Here is a 19898-nt window from a genome sequence, read left to right as displayed (position 1 = left end):
GCCAATAAGCGGCACATTTAATTACAGCGTTCTGTTTCTGCACTACTGGTAATACAGCATGCTGAGGGGTAGGGGTAGGCCTTGAGGACGTGGGCGAGGACGCGGAGGCCCAAGTCAGGGTGTGGGCACAGGCCGAGCTCCTGATCCAGGTGTATCGCAGCCGACTGCTGCGGGATTAGGAGAGAGGCACGTTTCTGGCGTCCCCACATTCATCTCACAATTAATGGGTCCACGCGGTAGACCTTTATTAGAAAATGAGCAGTGTGAGCAGGTCCTGTCGTGGATGGCAGAAAGTGCATCCAGCAATCTATCGACCACCCAGAATTCTGCGCCGTCCACTGCTGCAACTCTGAATCCTCTGGCTGCTGCTCCTCCTTCCTCCCAGCCTTCTCACTCCATTACAATGACACATTCTGAGGAGCAGGCAGACTCCCAGGAACTGTTCTCGGGCCCCTGCCCAGAATGGGCAGCAATGGTTCCGAATCCTCTCCCACTGGAGGAGTTTTTCGTGACCGATGCCCAACCTTTGGAAAGTTCCCGGGGTCCGGGGGATGAGGCTGGGGACTTCCGGCAACTGTCTCAAGAGCTTTCAGTGGGTGAGGAGGACGATGACGATGAGACACAGTTGTCTATCACTCAGGTAGTAGTAATTGGAGTAAGTCCGAGGGAGGAGCGCACAGAGGATTCGGAGGAAGAGCAGCAGGACGATGAGGTGACTGACCCCACCTGGTTTGCTACGCCTACTGAGGACAGGTCTTCACAGGGGGAGGCAAGTGCAGCAGCAGGGCAGGTTGGAAGAGGCAGTGCGGTGGCCAGGGGTAGAGGCAGGGCCAGACGGAATAATTCACCAACTGTTTCCCAAAGCGCCCCCTCGCGCCCCCTCGCGCCATGCCACCCTGCAGAGGCCGAGGTGCTCTAAGGTCTGGCAGTTTTTCACTGAGAGTGCAGATGACCGACGAACAGTGGTGTGCAACCTTTGTCGCGCCAAGATCAGCCGGGGAGCCACCACCACCAGCCTCACCACCACCAGCATGCGCAGACATATGATGGCCAAGCACCCCACAAGGTGGGACGAAGGCCGTTCACCGCCTCCGGTTTGCACCGCTGCCTCTCCCCCTGTGCCCCAACCTGCCACTGAGATCCAACCCCCCTCTCAGGACACACACACTACCGTCTCCTGGCCTGCACCCACACCCTCACCTCCGCTGTCCTCGGCCCCATCCACCAATGTCTCTCAGCGCACCGTCCAGCCGTCGCTAGCGCAAGTGTTGGAGCGCAAGCGCAAGTACGCCGCCACGCACCCGCACGCTCAAGCGTTAAACATGCACATAGCCAAATTTATCAGCCTGGAGATGCTGCCGTATAGGGTTGTGGAAACGGAGGCTTTCAAAGGTATGATGGCGGCGGCGGCCCCGCGCTACTCAGTTCCCAGTCGACACTACTTTTCCCGATGTGCCGTCCCAGCCCTGCATGACCACGTCTCCCGCAACATTGTACGCGCCCTCACCAACGCGGTTACTGCCAAGGTCCACTTAACAATGGACACGTGGACAAGCACAGGCGGGCAGGGCCACTATATCTCCCTAACGGCACATTGGGTGAATTTAGTGGAGGCTGGGACAGAGTCAGAGCCTGGGACCGCTCACGTCCTACCCACCCCCAGAATTGCGGGCCCCAGCTCGGTGGTGGTATCTGCGGCGGTGTATGCTTCCTCCACTAAACCACCCTCCTCCTCCTCCTACGCAACCTCTGTCTCGCAATCAAGATGTGTCAGCAGCAGCAGCACGTCGCCAGCAGTCAGTGTCGCGCGGCTCGGCAGCACAGCGGTGGGCAAGCGTCAGCAGGCCGTGCTGAAACTACTCAGCTTAGGAGAGAAGAGGCACACGGCCCACGAACTGCTGCAGGGTCTGACAGAGCAGACCGACCGCTGGCTTGCGCCGCTGAGCCTCCAACCGGGCATGGTCATGTGTGACAACGGCCGTAACCTGGTGGCGGCTCTGCAGCTCGGCAGCCTCACGCACGTGCTATGCCTGGCCCACGTCTTTAATTTGGTGGTTCAGCGCTTTCTGAAAAGCTACCCACGCTTGTCAGACCTGCTCGGAAAGGTGCGCCGGCTCTGCGCACATTTCCGCAAGTCCCACACGGACGCTGCCACCCTGCGCACCCTGCAACATCGGTTTAATCTGCCAGTGCACCGACTGCTGTGCGACGTGCCCACACGGTGGAACTCTACGCTCCACATGTTGGCCAGGCTCTATGAGCAGCGTAGAGCTTTAGTGGAATACCAACTCCAACATGGGCGGCGCAGTGGGAGTCAGCCTCCTCAATTCTTTACAGAAGAGTGGGCCTGGTTGGCAGACATCTGCCAGGTCCTTGGAAACTTTGAGGAGTCTACCCAGATGGTGAGCGGCAATGCTGCAATCATTAGCGTCACCATTCCTCTGCTATGCCTCTTGAGAAGTTCCCTGCAAAGCATAAAGGCAGACGCTTTGCGCTCGGAAACGGAGGCGGGGGAAGACAGTATGTCGCTGGATAGTCAGAGCACCCTCCTGTCTATATCTCAGCGCGTTGAGGAGGAGGAGCATGAGGACGATGAGGAGGAGGGGGAAGAGACAGCTTGGCCCACTGCTGAGGGTACCCATGCTGCTTGCCTGTCATCCTTTCAGCGTGTATGGCCTGAGGAGGAGGAGGAAGAGGAGGAGGATCCTGAAAGTGATCTTCCTAGTGAGGACAGCCATGTGTTGCATACAGGTACCCTGGCACACATGGCTGACTTCATGTTAGGATGCCTTTCTCGTGACCCTCGCGTTGCACGCATTCTGGCCAGTACGGATTACTGGGTGTACACACTGCTCGACCCACGGTATAAGGAGAACCTTTCCACTCTCATACCCAAAGAGGAAAGGGGTTCGAGAGTGATGCTATACCACAGGACCCTGGCGGACAAACTGATGGTAAAATTCCCATCCGACAGCGCTAGTGGCCGAAGGCGCAGTTCCGAGGGCCAGGTAGCAGGGGAGGCGCGGAGATCAGGCAGCATGTACAGCACAGGCAGGGGAACACTCTCTAAGGCCTTTGACAGCTTTCTGGCTCCCCAGCAAGACTGTGTCACCGCTCCCCAGTCAAGGCTGAGTTGGCGGGAGCACTGTAAAAGGATGGTGAGGGAGTACGTAGCCGATCTCACGACCGTCCTCCGTGACGCCTCTGCCCCCTACAACTACTGTGTGTCGAAGCTGGACGCGTGGCCTGAACTCGCGCTGTATGCCATGGAGGAGCTTGCTTGTCCTGCGGCTAGCGTCTTGTCAGAGAGGGTGTTTAGTGCGGCTGGGGGAATCATCACGGATAAGCGTACCCGCCTGTCAACCAACAGTGCCGACAGGCTTACACTCATCAAGATGAACAAAGCCTGGATTTCCCCAGAGTTCTCTTCTCCACCAGCGGACAGCAGCGATACCTAAACAATACGTAGGCTGCACCCGCGGATGGAAGCATCATTCTCTATCACCATCAAAAACGGGGACCTTTTAGCTTCATCAATCTGTGTATTCTATTCATCCTCCTCCTCCTGCTCCTCCTCCTAAAACCTCACGTAATCACGCCGAATGGGAAATTTTTCTTAGGCCCACAAGGCTCAGTCATATCATTTTTGTAAACAATTTTTATATGTTTCAATGCTCATTAAAGCAGTGAAACTTGCACCTGAACCAATTTTTATTTTAACTGGGCTGCCTCCAGGCCTAGTTACAAATTAAGCCACATTAACCAAAGCGATTAATGGGTTTCACCTGCCCTCTTGGTTGGGCATGGGCAATTTTTCTGAGGTACATTAGTACTGTTGGTACACCAATTTTTGGGGGCCCTCGCCTACAGTGTAATCCAATAAATTTTTTGCCCACCTGCATTAAAGCTGATGTTACATCAGCTGTGCTGGGCACTGCAATGGGATATATTTATGTACCGCTGGTGGCTTCCTGGGACCCACCCATGCTGTCGGTCCACATGGACTTCCCATTAGGGAGATGTACGTGCCTGTGTATACTTATAAAAAATTCGAGCCTGTCTGGGGCATGCAGTTTGGGCCGAAGCCCACCTGTATTTAATCAGACGTTAGCTCTGCTGTCCAGGGCACTGCAATGGGATATATTTTTGTACCGCCAGTGGGTTCCAGGGAGCCACCCATGCTGTCGGTCCATACGGACCTCACATTAGGGAGTTGTACCTGCCTGTGTCTATGTATTAAAAACCCCGGTCTGACTGGGGCATGCAGTGTGGGCCGAAGCCCACCTGTATTTTATCTGACATTACCTCAGCTGTGCAGGGCAATGCAATGGGATATATTTATGTACAGCCGGTGGGTTCCAGGGAGCCACCCATGCTGTGGGTGCACACGGAATTCCCATTGCGGAGTTGTACCTGCCTGTGACTATTTATAAAAAACCGCGGTCTGACTGGGGCATGCAGACACCTTGACAGAATGAATAGTGTGTGGCACATAGGTTCCCCATTGCTATGCCCACGTGTGCAGCTCCAGATGGAGGTGGCACAGGATTGGATTTCTCATTGCTTCTGTACAGCATTGTGGGCTATCGCCCCACCCCTTTTAAAGAGGGTCGCTGCCTATCCGTGCCAACCCTCTGCAGTGTGTGCCTGCGGTTCCTCCTCATGGCAGACGCACTTATAAATAGACATGAGGGTGGTCTGGCATGAGGGCAGCTGAAGGCTGCGCAGGGGCAATTTGGTGTGCGCTGTGGACACTGGGTCGTGCAGGGGGGGGGGGGAGGGGGGGCAGCATGTAACCCAGGAGAAGTGGCAGCGGAGTGTCATGCAGGCAGTGATTGTGCTTTGTTGGAGGTAGTGTGGTGCTTAGCTAAGGTATGCAGTGCTAATGAGGGCTTTTCAGAAGTAAAAATTGTTGGGAGGGGGGGCACTCTTGACGCTATTGTGGCTTAATAGTGGGACCTGGGAACTTGAGATGCAGCCCAACATGTAGCCCCTCGCCTGCCCTATCCGTTGCTGTGTCGTTCCCATCACTTTCTTGAATTGCCCAGATTTTCACAAATGGAAACCTTAGCGAGCATCGGCGATATACAAAAATGCTCGGGTCGCCTATTGACTTTAATGGGGTTCGTTACTCGAAACGAACCCTCGAGCATCGCGAAAATTTCGTCCCGAGTAACGAGCACCCGAGCATTTTGGTGCTCGCTCATCTCTAATCGCAACACATTGATTTCAAAGGGTTTGTTTACATGCGCATACTTTTCTGTGCATTTTGGTCGTAAAAAAAAAACGCAGCTCCAACGAACAGAAGTGACAGAATAACAGAGGTGCAGGTCGGAGGGTACCTGGGAAATAGTGACCATAATATAATAAATTATCATTGCAAAAGAGGGTAAAACTAACCCTAAACTGTTCTTTAATTATATAAATAGTAAAAAGATTAATAGTGTTGGCCCTTTATTAAATAATATAGGAGAAACTGTAGAGGTTGATGAGGAGAAAGCAAATCTATTAAATTGTTTTTTCTTCATTGCATTCACAGAGCAAAATGAAATGCTGGATGAGATGCAGAGTGATAAAGTAAACTCTCCACTAAATGTCACCAGTCTAACCCAGGAAGAAGTGCCTAATGTCACTACAGGGTGATGTTTTCCACAGTAACTAGGGCTCCTATGGATGTTGCTCCTGTGGATGCCCCAGCTACAGTGGAAAAGTGTGAACTTTAAAAAAAAAAAAAAAAAAAAAAATGTGAATGACCCCAGAGGTCTAATATGATGTCATGGTGGACATAGTCATTGATGTGGCACAGTATCAAATACTTTGGAAAAATTAAGATATAGAAGATCCAATGACTCTCCCCGGTCCAATCTAGAATTTACCTCCTCGTAGAAGCCGATCAGATTAGTTTGTCAAGATTCCTTATAAATAGAGATGAGCGAGCATACTCGCTAAGGCAAACTATCCGAGCGAGTAGTGCCTTATGCGAGTATCTGCCCGCTCTTCTCTAAAGATTCGGGTGCCGTCAGGGAAGAGCGGTGAGTTGGGGGAGTGAGCAGGGAGGAGCGGGGGGGAGAGAGTGAGAGAGAGATCTCTCCCCCCCCCCCCGTTCCTCCCCGCTCTCCCCCGCCGCTCCCTGCCCCTCGCCGGCACCCGAATCTTTAGAGACAAGTGGGCAGTTACTCGCATAAGGCATTACTCGCTCAAGTAGTTTGCCTTAGCGAGTATGCTCGCTCACACAAGAATGACTTTTAAAGGCTGAACCGGGAATGGACGGTAAAGCCCATTTACTTGAATAATAACTGGAACAACTTGGGATGACAGCTGAATCCATAGGCCAAGTTATCTGCGAAGTTCTGTCCCCGGCCACTCTTCTTCTCTCTTTCTCAAACTCTCTACCAGTACATACTCATGCTCTGGGATAGACATTCAGTGCTGCACGGTGGGCTCTTGCAGACTTGTGGGTTCTCCTAGCCTTTAGCATAGAGGTCTGGGTGGACTAGGCCCAGGACACATGCATAGCATTCACTCTGCTTCTTCCATTTTCACTATGTAGTGGCCCAGCACACCATCCTGCTCCCTTCCATAAATGTCATACATGTTTGCCTTCTGTAGATGCACTGTGCCAAGCTTGTCCTGTCATATCCAGTGTGTGTGTTGCACAGCTGCGGCGCTTGAAAGGTTAACTTCAATAAACTCCTTGCTTGCATGTAAATGTATTAGTCTGTCATGTCATGTGGCATAAGTGAGAATATAAATAGGAGTGCTTGAGAGCGGAAAGAGGTCTTCAATCTGTGTTCAGAACCCATCTTCTGAGAGTACCACAAAAACACAGAGCCACATGGAAGCACCTTCAGCTTCCTTGTGGTGAATATGGAGGAGAGAAAGAGATGTCCCGTAGCGACTGATATCTGGATGTGAGTGGTGTGAGCCCCAAAACATCAGAGAGAGAGAGCCTTCGTAAGTAATTCTGTATAGAGACACCCAGTGCAGTGGTACTAATTCACACCCACAAGTTTTTCTTATACGGCCATCCAAAGCCAGGATCACCATGTAGAAGTACGCTACTAATTCACACCCAAGCATCTCCAGCACGGGGTGCTAATCTTTAAAATAATTACTAACACAGTGTCTGTGGAGTGACCCCCTACCCCCTTTTCTCCTCCGGAGTACTGCCCGTCCAGGAGCAGTACCTGATAGATAACACAGACTGTAGGACCGGTTTCATTCTGTGTATCCTCCCTGACCTCTGGCCTTCTTTCCTTACCTGTACTGTGAAGAATTGTACCTAAATTGCTGTAAATAATTGTTTTGCCAAAGTTATATCAAGTAAAGTTATACCGGGCCCTAACCGTTCCTGGGACCCGAGGTACTATACACAAGTGTCTGTGTTTATTCTCCGCCATGTAACATACCGGTGTGTGGGAACGGTGAGGTCACCCGTGGCAACTCCTACTCCCATGATCCTGTTTATGGGCATTCCCTATCGTAGGGGTGTCAAACGGTGGCCTGCAATCCTGCTCTGGTCTTGGCTACGTGTCATCCCTCTGGGAAGAGAGCCTCGTAAGTGCTGGCATGACAAGCCAACACCTAAGCTCTCCACGCTGTCAAGTGTCTGGGGTACCCCTCTAGGATGTTGCAACTACACACAGACTGAAGGTGTCTGTGTGCAGACAGGCTCTCCAACTCACATTGAATGCAAAAGACCTCTCTCATACACCTTGCAAACACATATATAAAACAAGGTCACACGACATACAAGGAGATACATTTTCCAGTCATAACCCAGACAGTAACCTATTCAGTGCTGCAGAGGTGCAATACATATCAAATTCACTCACATAAAAGACACTGACAAAACATAAGCACAAGACATACATAGGTCATTCAGAAACGTCTAGAAACTTCTATGCACTAACTTCTGTACACTACAGTGGGAGCACGGGCCCGCATTTATCATTGTGCTTGCACTTATTTGAAGCATTTTACTTCATGTTATCTGCCGTGTGATATATGTAATAACTATTTCTACCACGTAGATTGCTTGTAAAGTCAGAGTGAAAAGTGGGCATAACTTACTGCTTGGCCAGGATTTAGTCAAACTTATGAAATATGACTTTTTATTGTCACCAAATAGATTCTGGCATAGAAGTGGCGCCAGTGTGAAGGTAAATGGAGGTGATATGTGTGGGGGTAAAGTTATCAGAAGGCTTCTGCCATCATAAATCTGTCATATTATATGTCAATACATGAGATGAGCTGTAACTGACACACTGGCTGAAATGATGCCACTTGTGGTGAATGTCAGCGTTATATGCCAAGCATGGGTGGGGTCTGCTGCAGCTCACCTCTCTTCACACAGAAGGAAATGTTCTTGGTGGCAACTCTTTTCTTCTTCTTAAAGCCACAAAAACCTGACTTGACTTTGAACTCCTTACGTAGATTGTCCACAATGATGGCTGGTGCCTAGAAGGAGAAGAAGAGGAAGGAGAAGAAGAATACAAAGGAAAGAAAGAAGTAGGAGAAAGAAGCAAAAAAGATAAAGAAGTAAGAAGAATTAGAAGAGGAGGAAAAATAATAAGAGGAAGATGAAGGAGAAGTAGGAACAAGGTGAGGAAGAAAGAGAAGAAGAATACAAAGGAGAGACAGAAGATGAAAAAGGGGGAAGAAACAAAAAAAGATAAGGAAGATGAATTAGAAGAGGAAGAGGAGGAAAAATAATTAGAAGAGGAAAAGAAAGAAGAAGAAAGAGGAGGCAAAAAGTGGAAATAAGGAGCGAGAATAAAATGAAGGAGAAGAGGAAGATAAATTAGAAGAGGAAGAAGAGGACAAAATAGAGTAAGAGAAGAAGATGATAAAGAGGATGGAGAAGAGGGAGTAAAAAGAATTGATTGTACGTAAAATGGTGAAGCAAAGGAATAGGAAAATAAAGATGGAGAATCAGATAAAAAAAAGGACAAGAAGAAGAGGAAAAATAAAAAGGTGAAGGAAGCAGAAAAGAAAAGGAAGCTGCAGAGACTAAGAGATCTTCTGACATGCGGTTCTATACAGTGAGGGTGTCCAGTGGATCCTACTCATCTCTGAATGCAATGAACCAGTTGTGGGGATGCCGAAGGGGCAGAGATCCTTAATGCTAGACTACTGATGATGATAATCTCCGGATAACCGACAGGGTTATGTGATTTTAATTTCCCTTTCACCTCCTATTTGCGGCTTGGCAGAGTGGCATCCCCAGGGACTGGCGTAACACAGATAACAGGATGACGCCCCTGGTTTTGGCAGCTTACCTCCTCCAGATGTTTGCTGGCTTTGGCTTGTTTCACTGTTTCTCTTTCGGCCACAACTTCTTCCTCCGCATCATCAATGTTTTCAGGATTCAGTTTTACACTCACTTTCCTCCGTGTTGTTCTGAGAAGAAAATAAAGTGATACAACCAATATGTATGTGTGCAATACACACACATTATATATATATATATATATTATATATATATCCCCATAACCATGCAAAGTTGTTTTGAATTAAAAACGCCTCGCACCCGTGATTCACGGCCCCATAATGCGCTCATCTATGTGAAGTCAGGCTAAGGGTCGACGAAAAGTGAATGATTATCGTTCGTTGTTTCATTGTTGGCGTGCTCTTAGACTAAATGATTATAATTGGTCACTTTCTCTCATTTGAACGATAGTCGGTTTGTCTAAAAGGCTCATAAGTAAAAAATCCTGCTAATGTTTATTTAGATCCCAGGCGGGTCAGGTACTTATTTTCTATTTGCATGTGTTAAATGCTCAGAGTCTGTTCATGCGTGTGCCTATACAGTATACGTGTGTGCATGCATGTGTATATGTATGTGTGAGATGAAGCTGGGCTATGTTATAGTGATTAGTGGAGTTGGGGGTTTAGGTTGGTTGTTGGGTTAGGGTCCATGGCATTAGTGTCTGGGCTAGGATGAGGGTAAGTTAAAGTCATACTACAACAATGTCGGCAGCTCTGTCAGCAGTGGTCATACCTCTTCAGGGGTGATATAATTATGTAGTAATTTCGGTGAAAGGACAGGCAACTAAGCGGAAACCAAATGGATTCCATTGTAGTCAGTGGGGTTCCATCAGAAGACAGATCCGTTCGGCCAGGGGATTTTTCTTTCCTGATCCTCGAATGGAGCAGGAAAACGGAACCCCCGACGCAGATGTGAAATCAGTCTAAGAAAAGCTCTGCTGGTTTCCATTTGTAAAGAGCGAGCGAGCAGAACAGAGTCTAATGGAGGCAGCTGAAGATGAGTTTTGGGCTTCCTTCACACATTATTTTTGTATTTCAGCTTTTTTAGCTTTTAAGAAATGCCATGGACGTCATGGGTGATTTTTACAGGTATTTTCATGCAGTTTCTGGTCACAGTTTTTTTTTCTTTTTGGAATTTTATTTCCTATAGAAAAACCTATGAAAAAATGCCAAAAAAAGCCATAACTTGAGCAGGCTGTGATTATGAAAAACTCTGTGGACCCCCCAAAACACTAACCACAACCAAGAAAAAAAGCTACAAAAATATATCTAATTCTCTATTAATCTACAGCTTACATTTGGATGTTAAAAAACATGGCAAAAGATATTGACTTCAAAACCACAAAGAACACAGCATTTCAGAAACTACGCTTTGCCCTTCTTTTCTCTTCCTCTTTTACTTTAAATAGATCTCATTTATTCTTCTTCTACCTTTTTCTTTCTCTATTATTATATAAACTGATTCTTCCTTCTTTCCTCTGTCTATCTTTGAGGTAACTCACTTTGTGTACTCACACCTCTTTCTTCTTACCGCACTGGCTCTTCTCTCTCCTGCTCTTGTTTTGGCTCTTTTTAACTCCTTCTTCTTCTGCTCCCAAACCCCAACTGCCACTCTCTCTGACTGACTTCTCACAAACAACCCATGCGGAGGGCTAATCCTCCAATCACAGGCCTTCTATGTTCTCCCTCCCTGGCTAGTCAATCCCTGAGTTTTTGCTGGAGGATGGATTGCTCAATGGGGATGAGAGCCATGTCAGCCAATATGGTACAGAGTGGATTGTCAGGCGGAATATGAGTGACAAGCATGAGTTTTATGCATTAAAGTCGTACACATTTATTTAATTAAAAGTGACTACATTGCTTATGTAACGTCTAACTCTGGACCACTACACTTCCCTTATTCACACTGTAGATGATATGGTATAGAAAAAGGAATGGAACTACTTTAGTAGAGATCAGGTGCCATGGCGGTTAGTAAAACCTTGTCAGTTAGGTATCTTGAAGATGAAGTAGCAAGAGATCTATATGTATGGGGTGTCAAGTTAGACAACCTAGAAAAGTCTCAACCCATGCATAGATATATGTAGAACAGAATGTTATGGTATAAAAGGCTGGGAATAGGGCACAACCCTTTAATACCGTATACATGCACATACACAGATGTTGTCATTAAATCCTTAAGGACATGGCCTATTCCGGCCATAGGGAAAAACAACTTTTTGAGAATTTTCATCTCCACTCTTTAAAAGTCAGCTTTTTTTATTTTCGTGCTGACATGGCCAAATATGGGCTTGTTTTTTACATTGCAAACTGTAGTTTTTATTGTTACCATTTTTAGGTATATAAAAAAAAATTGTGTAAAACTTTATTTTTTTTTTAGGGCAGGGAGAGAAAACATATACATTTGGCCCCCCAGTCAGGGGGTCAACTTATGTCCTGTGGCATTAAGGGGCTAAAGTTTCTCAGTTTTTATTTGGTAGAACCAGTTTAATAGCGGGGCGGGGGCTGAGCATCTTAATCCATGTGCCCAGCCCCTGTCCTGCTAATAACTAGCGTAAGTCCCTAGCAATACTAAAGAAGCAGCATTGTTTTGCTTCGAAACATGTTTTTTAAGCTGATTTCTACCAAATAAAAACATACATTTTAATGACATTCTTATTCGCACTGTGTCTGGAAGTGAAGTAAGGAGGATGAGTCTAACCAGGATGGTGACCTTCATCAATACTGCTGGGAAGCATCATCCACCAACCTGAACACTGGGTCTCTGGTCAGACCTCTTGTCCCATATCTCCACTCTAGAGCCCACAAGATCCCCGGAAATAAGATGATGTGCACAAAGGTCTGGAAGAAAGACAACAGTGTTACTATGATGCAGAAACTCTTCCAGACATTATACAGATAAGGAAACTAAACAGGAACAGAGAGTGAAGTCCTGCAGTAAGATGACAATGACAAAAACACAGACTTCCGAAGATTGCAGTCCAATCTGGTTTAATAAAACTTACCTATACAAAGCATTTCAGGTGTTAAAGTTATCACTTAAGTTAGGTGATACTTAAAGGGGTTGTCTCGCGAAAGCAAGTGGGTCTATACACTTCTGTATGGCCATATTAATGCACTTTGTAATATACATCGTGCATTAAATATGAGCCATACAGAAGTTATTCACTTACCTGCTCCGTTGCAAGCGTCCCCGTTGCCATGGTTCCGTCTAACTTCGGTGTCTTCTTGCTTTTTTAGACGCGCTTGCGCAGATGCATCTTCTCCCTTCGGCTGGTCTAGGAAGCATCGGCGTTTTGGCTCCGCCCCCTTGTACGCGTCATCGCGTAGCTCCGCCCCCGTCATGTGCCGATTCCAGCCAATCAGGAGGCTGGAACCGGCACACGTCATGGGGCGGAGCTACGCGATGATGCGTACAAGGGGGTGGAGCCAAAACGCCAATGCTTCCTAGACCAGCCGAAGGGAGAAGATGCATCTGCGCAAGCGCGTCTAAAAATGCAAGAAGACACCGAAGTTAGACGGAACCATGGCAACGGGGACGCTAGCAACGGAGCAGGTAAGTGAATAACTTCTGTATGGCTCATATTTAATGCACGATGTATATTACAAAGTGCATTAATATGGCCATACAGAAGTGTATAGACCCACTTGCTGCCGCGAGACCACCCCTTTAAGGGGTATTGTACACATATCAATCAGGTATGCCTAATTATTATTTGATGCATCAGAGAAGTGAACAATGACAATGTTGCGTCCAACCTGACATGCAATATGCAAAACAAACGAAAAGGCACACCTGTGCAAAAGAAACATAAAACTACGGGAAAACCTCTACCTATAAACCCCTAACCCAGGAGGGGGGCCCTGCCTACTCGGCGGGCCGATCGCTCTGATGGGTGCGGACCCGCACTCGTGCCTGGGCCACTGACAAGTCCCTATCAGGGAGCCCTAGAACCAAAAGAAAGGGAAACAGAAAACCAAACAAAACAGATATCGGAACTTAGCTAGCACGAAGGAGCTTCAAGCAGGATGTGTTCCTCAGCAGCTATCCAGCGGCAACAGAAACATTGACCAGCACAGGGGCCAATACTAGCACTGCTTAAATAGGAGCAGAGCTACTCAGCACCAGGTGATGACTGACATCACTGTTGCAGCTACCACACCCCTCAGCTCCAGGAAAGGTAGGAATACTGCTAAACCCTGGTCTGGCCTGAAAGCAAGGTGGGAACCTCCGAACGGCTGCAACAGACAAACAGTTAAGTGATGTTTACAAGCGCTTCTATTTTATTGTTGCAATGCAAGAGGTTATATAGTGCGGCATTCCCCACAAATTCAACAATTTAAAGTCTACAGCATGTGTGATACTTCTCTCTTAGTAAACCATTACAAAAGTTACTTATGACAAAGCTGCATGCTCTGTGTCTTAGAAACTGTTAGTAAAACAACAACATACGTCTTACTATGTATATGGCACAAATATTATGTGGATGCAATACGCAGATAATAGAACCCGTTGATTTCAATAAGTTCATTCACATGCGAATTTTTTCCTGTGCATTTTGGTCTCGCAAAAAAAATGCAGCATGTTCTATTTTCCTGTGCACTTGTGCACCAAAAGTCCCCATATAAGTCAATGAGGGGGGGGGGGGAGGGGGCGCACATGCGCACAAAATATGCTAGGAGATGCGTTAAACACTGTGTAATTGCCCAGGAAAAAGAACACATGTGGACCACATTAAACTAGCTAGTCATTTCAATTGGTGCATATTTTTTTTTGCCACGCTCAAATGCACATGCTTTGCACATAGAAATAAGGGAGATGGAATAAATCCTCCACAGTGCCACCTATTGAAAAGCAGCATTCCTTCAAGTCAAAGTCAGACTTTTTATACAAGCCTTATTACAATGACTGGGAATTAAAAGCCAAGTCACGCCGTGCGTGTGCGCTTCAGGGTTATTGCCCTTCATTAGTGTACAGTAGGAGTCTGGCTTTTTGCTAGTGAGGGGCCTGGGACGGGGGTCAGAAACACTCTTTTCTCCTTAGGGAGAGCAACTATATACTATAAACTAAGTGAGGAGACTCAAATGGCCAAGCACGCTCCTCTGGGTAATATGCAAATAAGGGAGATGGAATAAATCCTCCACAGTACCACCGTGCAGGGGACAGCAGGAGAAGATACGGCTGTGCCCCGGCAGCTGAAGGGAGGTGAGTATCTATTTTTTTTGTTTTTTAAATCACTTTTAATTCATTTCCAGGGAATGGCTTATATGTAAAGCCCTTCCCTGGAAAAGAATTCAGGTGTGCCAGCGGACCATTGTCTTCAATGGAGTCGCCGGCAGCAGCAGCGGCTCCATTGAAGAGAATGCCTGCATTTTTATTCTTTTTTACACTAAAATCTTTCTTTTTCAGGTAAGGGCTTATATTTTTAAGCCCTTCCCGAAAATTCATCCCGCGCTCGCCGGCAGCCCATTGCTTTCAATGGAGCCGGCTGTATTGCCGGCTCCATTAAATTCAATGGGCTAACATCGTTCTGCCGGGACAAGGTGAGTATATATTTTTTTTATTTTTACACATTTCTGGATGAATTGCAGGGAAGGGCTTAATTCATCCAGAAATGTGTAAAAATAGAAAATATATATATACTCACCTGGTCCCGGCAGACGGAGTTCAGCTGCGGCCAGCAGCAGTCCTCCTGAACTGCTCTGAACAGCTGTGAGTAGTATTCAGCAGCCGGGGATTTAAAATCCCTGCCTGCTGAATGAGCTGCCTCTAATTGGTCACAGCCTGACCAATCAGAGGCAGATTCCACTCACACACCCATTCATGAATTTATGAATGGGTGAGTGACTGCTGCCTCTCATCTGATTGGTCCCGCTGAGCCAATCAGAGGCAGCAGTCACACACCCATTCATAAATTCATGAATGGGTGTGTGAGTGGAATCTGCCTCTGATTGGTCAGGCTGTGACCAATTAGAGGCAGCTCATTCAGCAGGCGGGGATTTTAAATCCCCGGCTGCTGAATACTACTCACAGCTGTTCAGAGCAGTTCAGGAGGACTGCTGCTGGCCGCGCTGAACTCCGTCTGCCGGGACCAGGTGAGTATATATATATATATTTTTTTTTACACATTTCTGGATGAATTGCAGGGAAGGGCTTATATATTTAACCCCTTCCCGACAATTCATCACGCGATCGCCGGCAGCCCATTGCTTTTAATGGAGCCGGCTGTATTGCCGGCTCCATTGAATTCAATGGGCTAACATCGTTCTGCCGGGACAAGGTGAGTAGATATATATATATATATTTTTTACACATTTCTGGATGAATTGCAGGGAAGGGCTTATATATTTAAGCCCTTCCCGACAATTCATCCCGCGCTCGCCGGCAGGCCATTGCTTTCAATGGAGCCGGCTGTATTGCCGGCTCCATTGAATTCAATGGTCAGTGCTCGTTTAATCGAGACGAGTACCGCGTGGTGCTCGTCCCGAGTAACGAGCATCTCGAGCACCCTAATACTCGAATGAGCATCAAGCTCGGACGAGTATGCTCGCTCATCTCTAGTATTCACCCTTTGTAGTACCTTTTTGTTTCCCCCCTTTTTCAATACACTTCATCCTTTAATTGTATAGAGGAGGTGCCATGATATCGCACTCGCCAGACTGCTTCATCTGTTAATTATAAGAGGTCGCCAAAGCCGCACCCCATGTTACTTGTTTGTATGATATACATCAAACATTTCTGATAAAATGTGGATGACAACCATCTGGTTATCTAAAGAAAGACAAAACCATGGTCATTTACTGTCCATTGGGATTACTAACACCAGCCACAAGGTAGCATAGTATGTTAGGCTGAAGGGAGACAATGTCTATCTAGTTCAGCCTGGTTCAATCCCCCCTTGTTGGTCCAGAAGGAGGCAAAAAAGACCCAATGAGGCAGAAGCCAATTTAGCCCATTTCGGGGGGAAAATCCTTCCTGACAACGAAATGGCAGCTAGAATAATCCCTGGATCAATGTTTTGAAAGTTCCCACCTGACTCCAAGATCCAGATCAACAACCCGCTGGTTATTTAGTGTCTATATCCTAAAATATCATAGCGCTCTGGAAAGGCATGTAGTGTCCTCTTAAACTCCTCTATGGATTTTGCCATCACCACATCCTCAGGCAGAGAGTTCCACAGTCTCACTGCTCTTACAGTAAAGAACCCCCTGTGTGTTGGTGATTAACCATGCAGGATGCCCTCTTATTACCGTTGCAGTCCTGGGTATAAACAGATCATGGGAGAGATCCTTGTATTGTCCCCTCATGTATATATACAAAGGTATTTGATCGCCCCTTAACGGCTCCTTCCCACGGACGGATTTCTGCCGCGTAGCTATTAGGTTCTATTGAACCTAATAGTACAATGCGGGTGAGGACGGGTGATTTTACGGTGCGGAATTCCGCGGTGGAATTCCGCACCGTAAAATCGCCCATCCTCACCCGCGGCATGCTCTATTTGCCACGGGTGTACGCGCGGACAGCTTCCATTGCAGTCAATGGAAGCCGTCCATCACGCTATCTTCCGCTGTAGCACAGCGAAAGATAGCGTGAAACCGCTTCCCCGCCTATCGTTAGCCGCGTCATATGACTCGGCCGGCGCGTCATGTGACGCTGCGGCGCGTCACGCGCTCTATTGCGCATGCGCACTGAAGTGTCATGCGGGATGTAGGACTCCGGATCCGGAGGTAAGTATTGGGGACTCTGGGGGGCGCCGTGACAGGCTCTTCTGCGGAATTCTGCGGCGGAGCCCGTCACGGCCGTGTGAAGCCAGCCTAACTGTCTTAAAGTGCATGTTGTTCAGACAGTTTTTATCATGTTATGAGGCAGGGTCTCTGCCTAGAACTTTAACTGGGGCAACCCTTCTGCCTTAATCTGTGACCTGGTTGGGGCTTCTTCTGCTATATGACCTGTGTAGGCTTATTCCGTATGACCTCAGTGGGCTTTTGCCCTGCTCAGTGACCAGAGTGGGACTTCTGCTTCTGCTTTGCTCTGTAACGCTGGTGGGGCTTCTACCCTGATCTTGGATGGACTCCTACTAAAAAGGTGTCATTTGCCATAAATGACTTTCCAGGTTTCACCAACCACTGCCACAACAAGGTCTTTTGGATCACAGAAAATGCAAACAGGGCTCAAAATCTATTTATGATCTAACAACTGACTAATGTATGACTAAGGGCTCCCACCCACTGGCGATATTTTCTTTCTTGCGCTGCGAGAGCACGAGAAAAATCTCACATCGCAGCGCAAGAAAGAGGCCGGTATAGAACCGGCATATCGCAAATGGTTTCAATGGGGCTAGCGACAGCCGCACTAGCCCCATTGAAAGCATAGGGAGAATGCCGCGGACTTCTGCCACAGCTGTGGGACCGCGGGGATGAAGGAATCCTCTGCCACAGCTGTCACAGCTGTCACAGCTATGGCAGAAGTCCACGGCATTCTATTCTATTGCTTTCAATGGGATCGGCACTGCTGCCGATCCCATTGAAATCAATGGTTTCACGAGCCCTGCGGAATGATTATCGGGGAAGGGCTTGAAATATAAACCCTTCCCCAATAATCATCAATAAGTGTTTAAAAAAAAAAAAATTATACTCACCTCTCCTGCTCTCAGCCGCATCCTTCTGCTGGCTCCCCGGCACTGCTACTGAGCTCTTTCTGCAGTCGGGGATTTAAAAATCCCCGCCTCCTGAAAGGGCTGTGCAGATTGGCTGAGGGCTCAGCCAATAGCTAAGCAGCAGCTGCTATTGGCTGAGCCCTCAGCCAATCTGCACAGCCCTTTCAGGAGGAGGGGATTTTTAAATCCCCGACTGCTGAAAGAGCTCAGTAGCAGTGCCGGGGAGCCAGCAGGAGGATGCGGCTGAGAGCAGGAGAGGTGAGTATAATTTTTAAAAAAAATTTTTCACACTTATTCATGATTATTGGGGAAGGGCTTATATTTCAAGCCCTTCCCCAATAATCATTCCATGGGGCTTGCCAAAGCAGTGCTTTCAATGACATCGGCAGCTGTGCCGATCCCATTGAAAGCACTGCTTTGGCAAGCCCCGTGAAATGATTATCGGGGAAGGGCTTGAAATATAAGCCCTTCCTCGATAATCATTCCACAGGGCTTGCCAAACCAGTGCTTTCAATGGGATCGGCAGCTGTGCCGATCCCATTGAAAGCAACAGAATAGAATGCCGGGGACTCCTGCCACAGCTGTCACAGCTGTGGCAGAAGTCCCCGGCATTCTCCATGTCTTTTCAATGGGGCTGGCGCTGCTGCCGCTGGCCCCATTGAAAAGACTGGCGATATGTCGGCGTGATGCCGATATCCCCGGCGTCATGCCGATTTTTAACTTTAGAATCGCATCGCAGTGGAGAAAATATCGCCAGTGGGTGGGAGTCCTAACTGAAATGCCTGAAGTCTGATTTTACATGTCACTACTTGACTGGACACCAGTGTCCATCTAAGAGTTCATGTATTATTGATCAAGTCAAGTGGCAGAAAAGCAGAGTCCAATACAGAAATGAAGAGTAGAAAAGCAGCTACTCACAACTAGGATGCACTGGTAAAAGGAGCTTTGTGCTGGTGATTCATAGAATTCATACAATTTATCTTCTTCAATAGAAGCCTGTAGAAAACATAAGGTTACTTGAGTGTCAACTCCTGGCCAGAAACACATCAGCAGAAGACAGTTGACAAGCTACAATCTGATGAGGGACAATGTACAGGAGGACCCAGAGGCTCTACGTATGCCATTGTCTGCCGCAGAGGTCCTTATCTTTGGTCCCCAGGAAATTACTGAGGCATTGAACCTAATGAAGATACCTGCAGTCCTCAATGCATGACTTGTGGAAGACTGGAGATGAGAAAAACTGGTCTTCAAGATCTCCGAACCAAGAAGCTCCAATGACTTTAATAACCGAGTGTCGGAGATCTTGTGATCATAGCTATATGTTCATCTAGAGGATAACATATGTAAAGAGGGGTATGTCACCCAGTTCATGCTGTATATCCCCAAACTGTACCAGTTCTGTTCGCCATGTATGCTCTGACCTCTGTCATTACATAATTGGTGGTCTAGTTAGCCTACTAAGACTGAAAAAGGATAAAATCAGCGCCCCAAGGAAAGGGAAGATAACTATATTTGCACAGTTTTTATCTATCTATCTATCTATCTATCTATCACAGCAGCTTCTTTACAGTATTATAAATGACCACATACAGACAGAGGGTCCTACTTACAACAGTCATCAACATGCCAATGAGTGCGCTGGGTGGTAAGAGGAACATGTACAAGAAGGCAAATGAAGTGTAATAAACCATAGCTTCCAACATGATCACGGGGATGAAACTTGCCTGTAGGAAAATAACACAAAAGAATGTTCTGTGAAGACGTAGAGCAGCCAGGAAAACGAACACAAGTCACACAACAGCGTCTCACCATGACAAAGAAGAATGACCAACGATCGTGATGTCTCTTCCCTCTTCTGAATAGAAAGGAGATGACATAGACATACAGGACAATGGCGGCACCATACTGCAGGACGTCAATGATCTAGGAGAGATTGTAGGGGATTACTGAGGGGTATTCCAAGAATACCAA

The 19898-nt window shown here is 47.4% G+C and overlaps 1 pseudogene; it reads right to left on the bottom strand.

The window, feature by feature from the left end:
- LOC136588042 (ABC-type organic anion transporter ABCA8-like) overlaps window positions 1-19898 on the bottom strand; it is a 145223-nt pseudogene that overhangs the window by 13336 nt on the left and 111989 nt on the right.

The sequence above is a fragment of the Eleutherodactylus coqui genome, chromosome 13 (genome assembly GCF_035609145.1).
Source record: "Eleutherodactylus coqui strain aEleCoq1 chromosome 13, aEleCoq1.hap1, whole genome shotgun sequence".
NCBI lineage: Eukaryota > Metazoa > Chordata > Amphibia > Anura > Eleutherodactylidae > Eleutherodactylus > Eleutherodactylus coqui.
The sequence above is the reverse complement of the archived record's forward strand: the minus strand, read 5'-3'. Positions and strand labels throughout refer to the sequence as shown.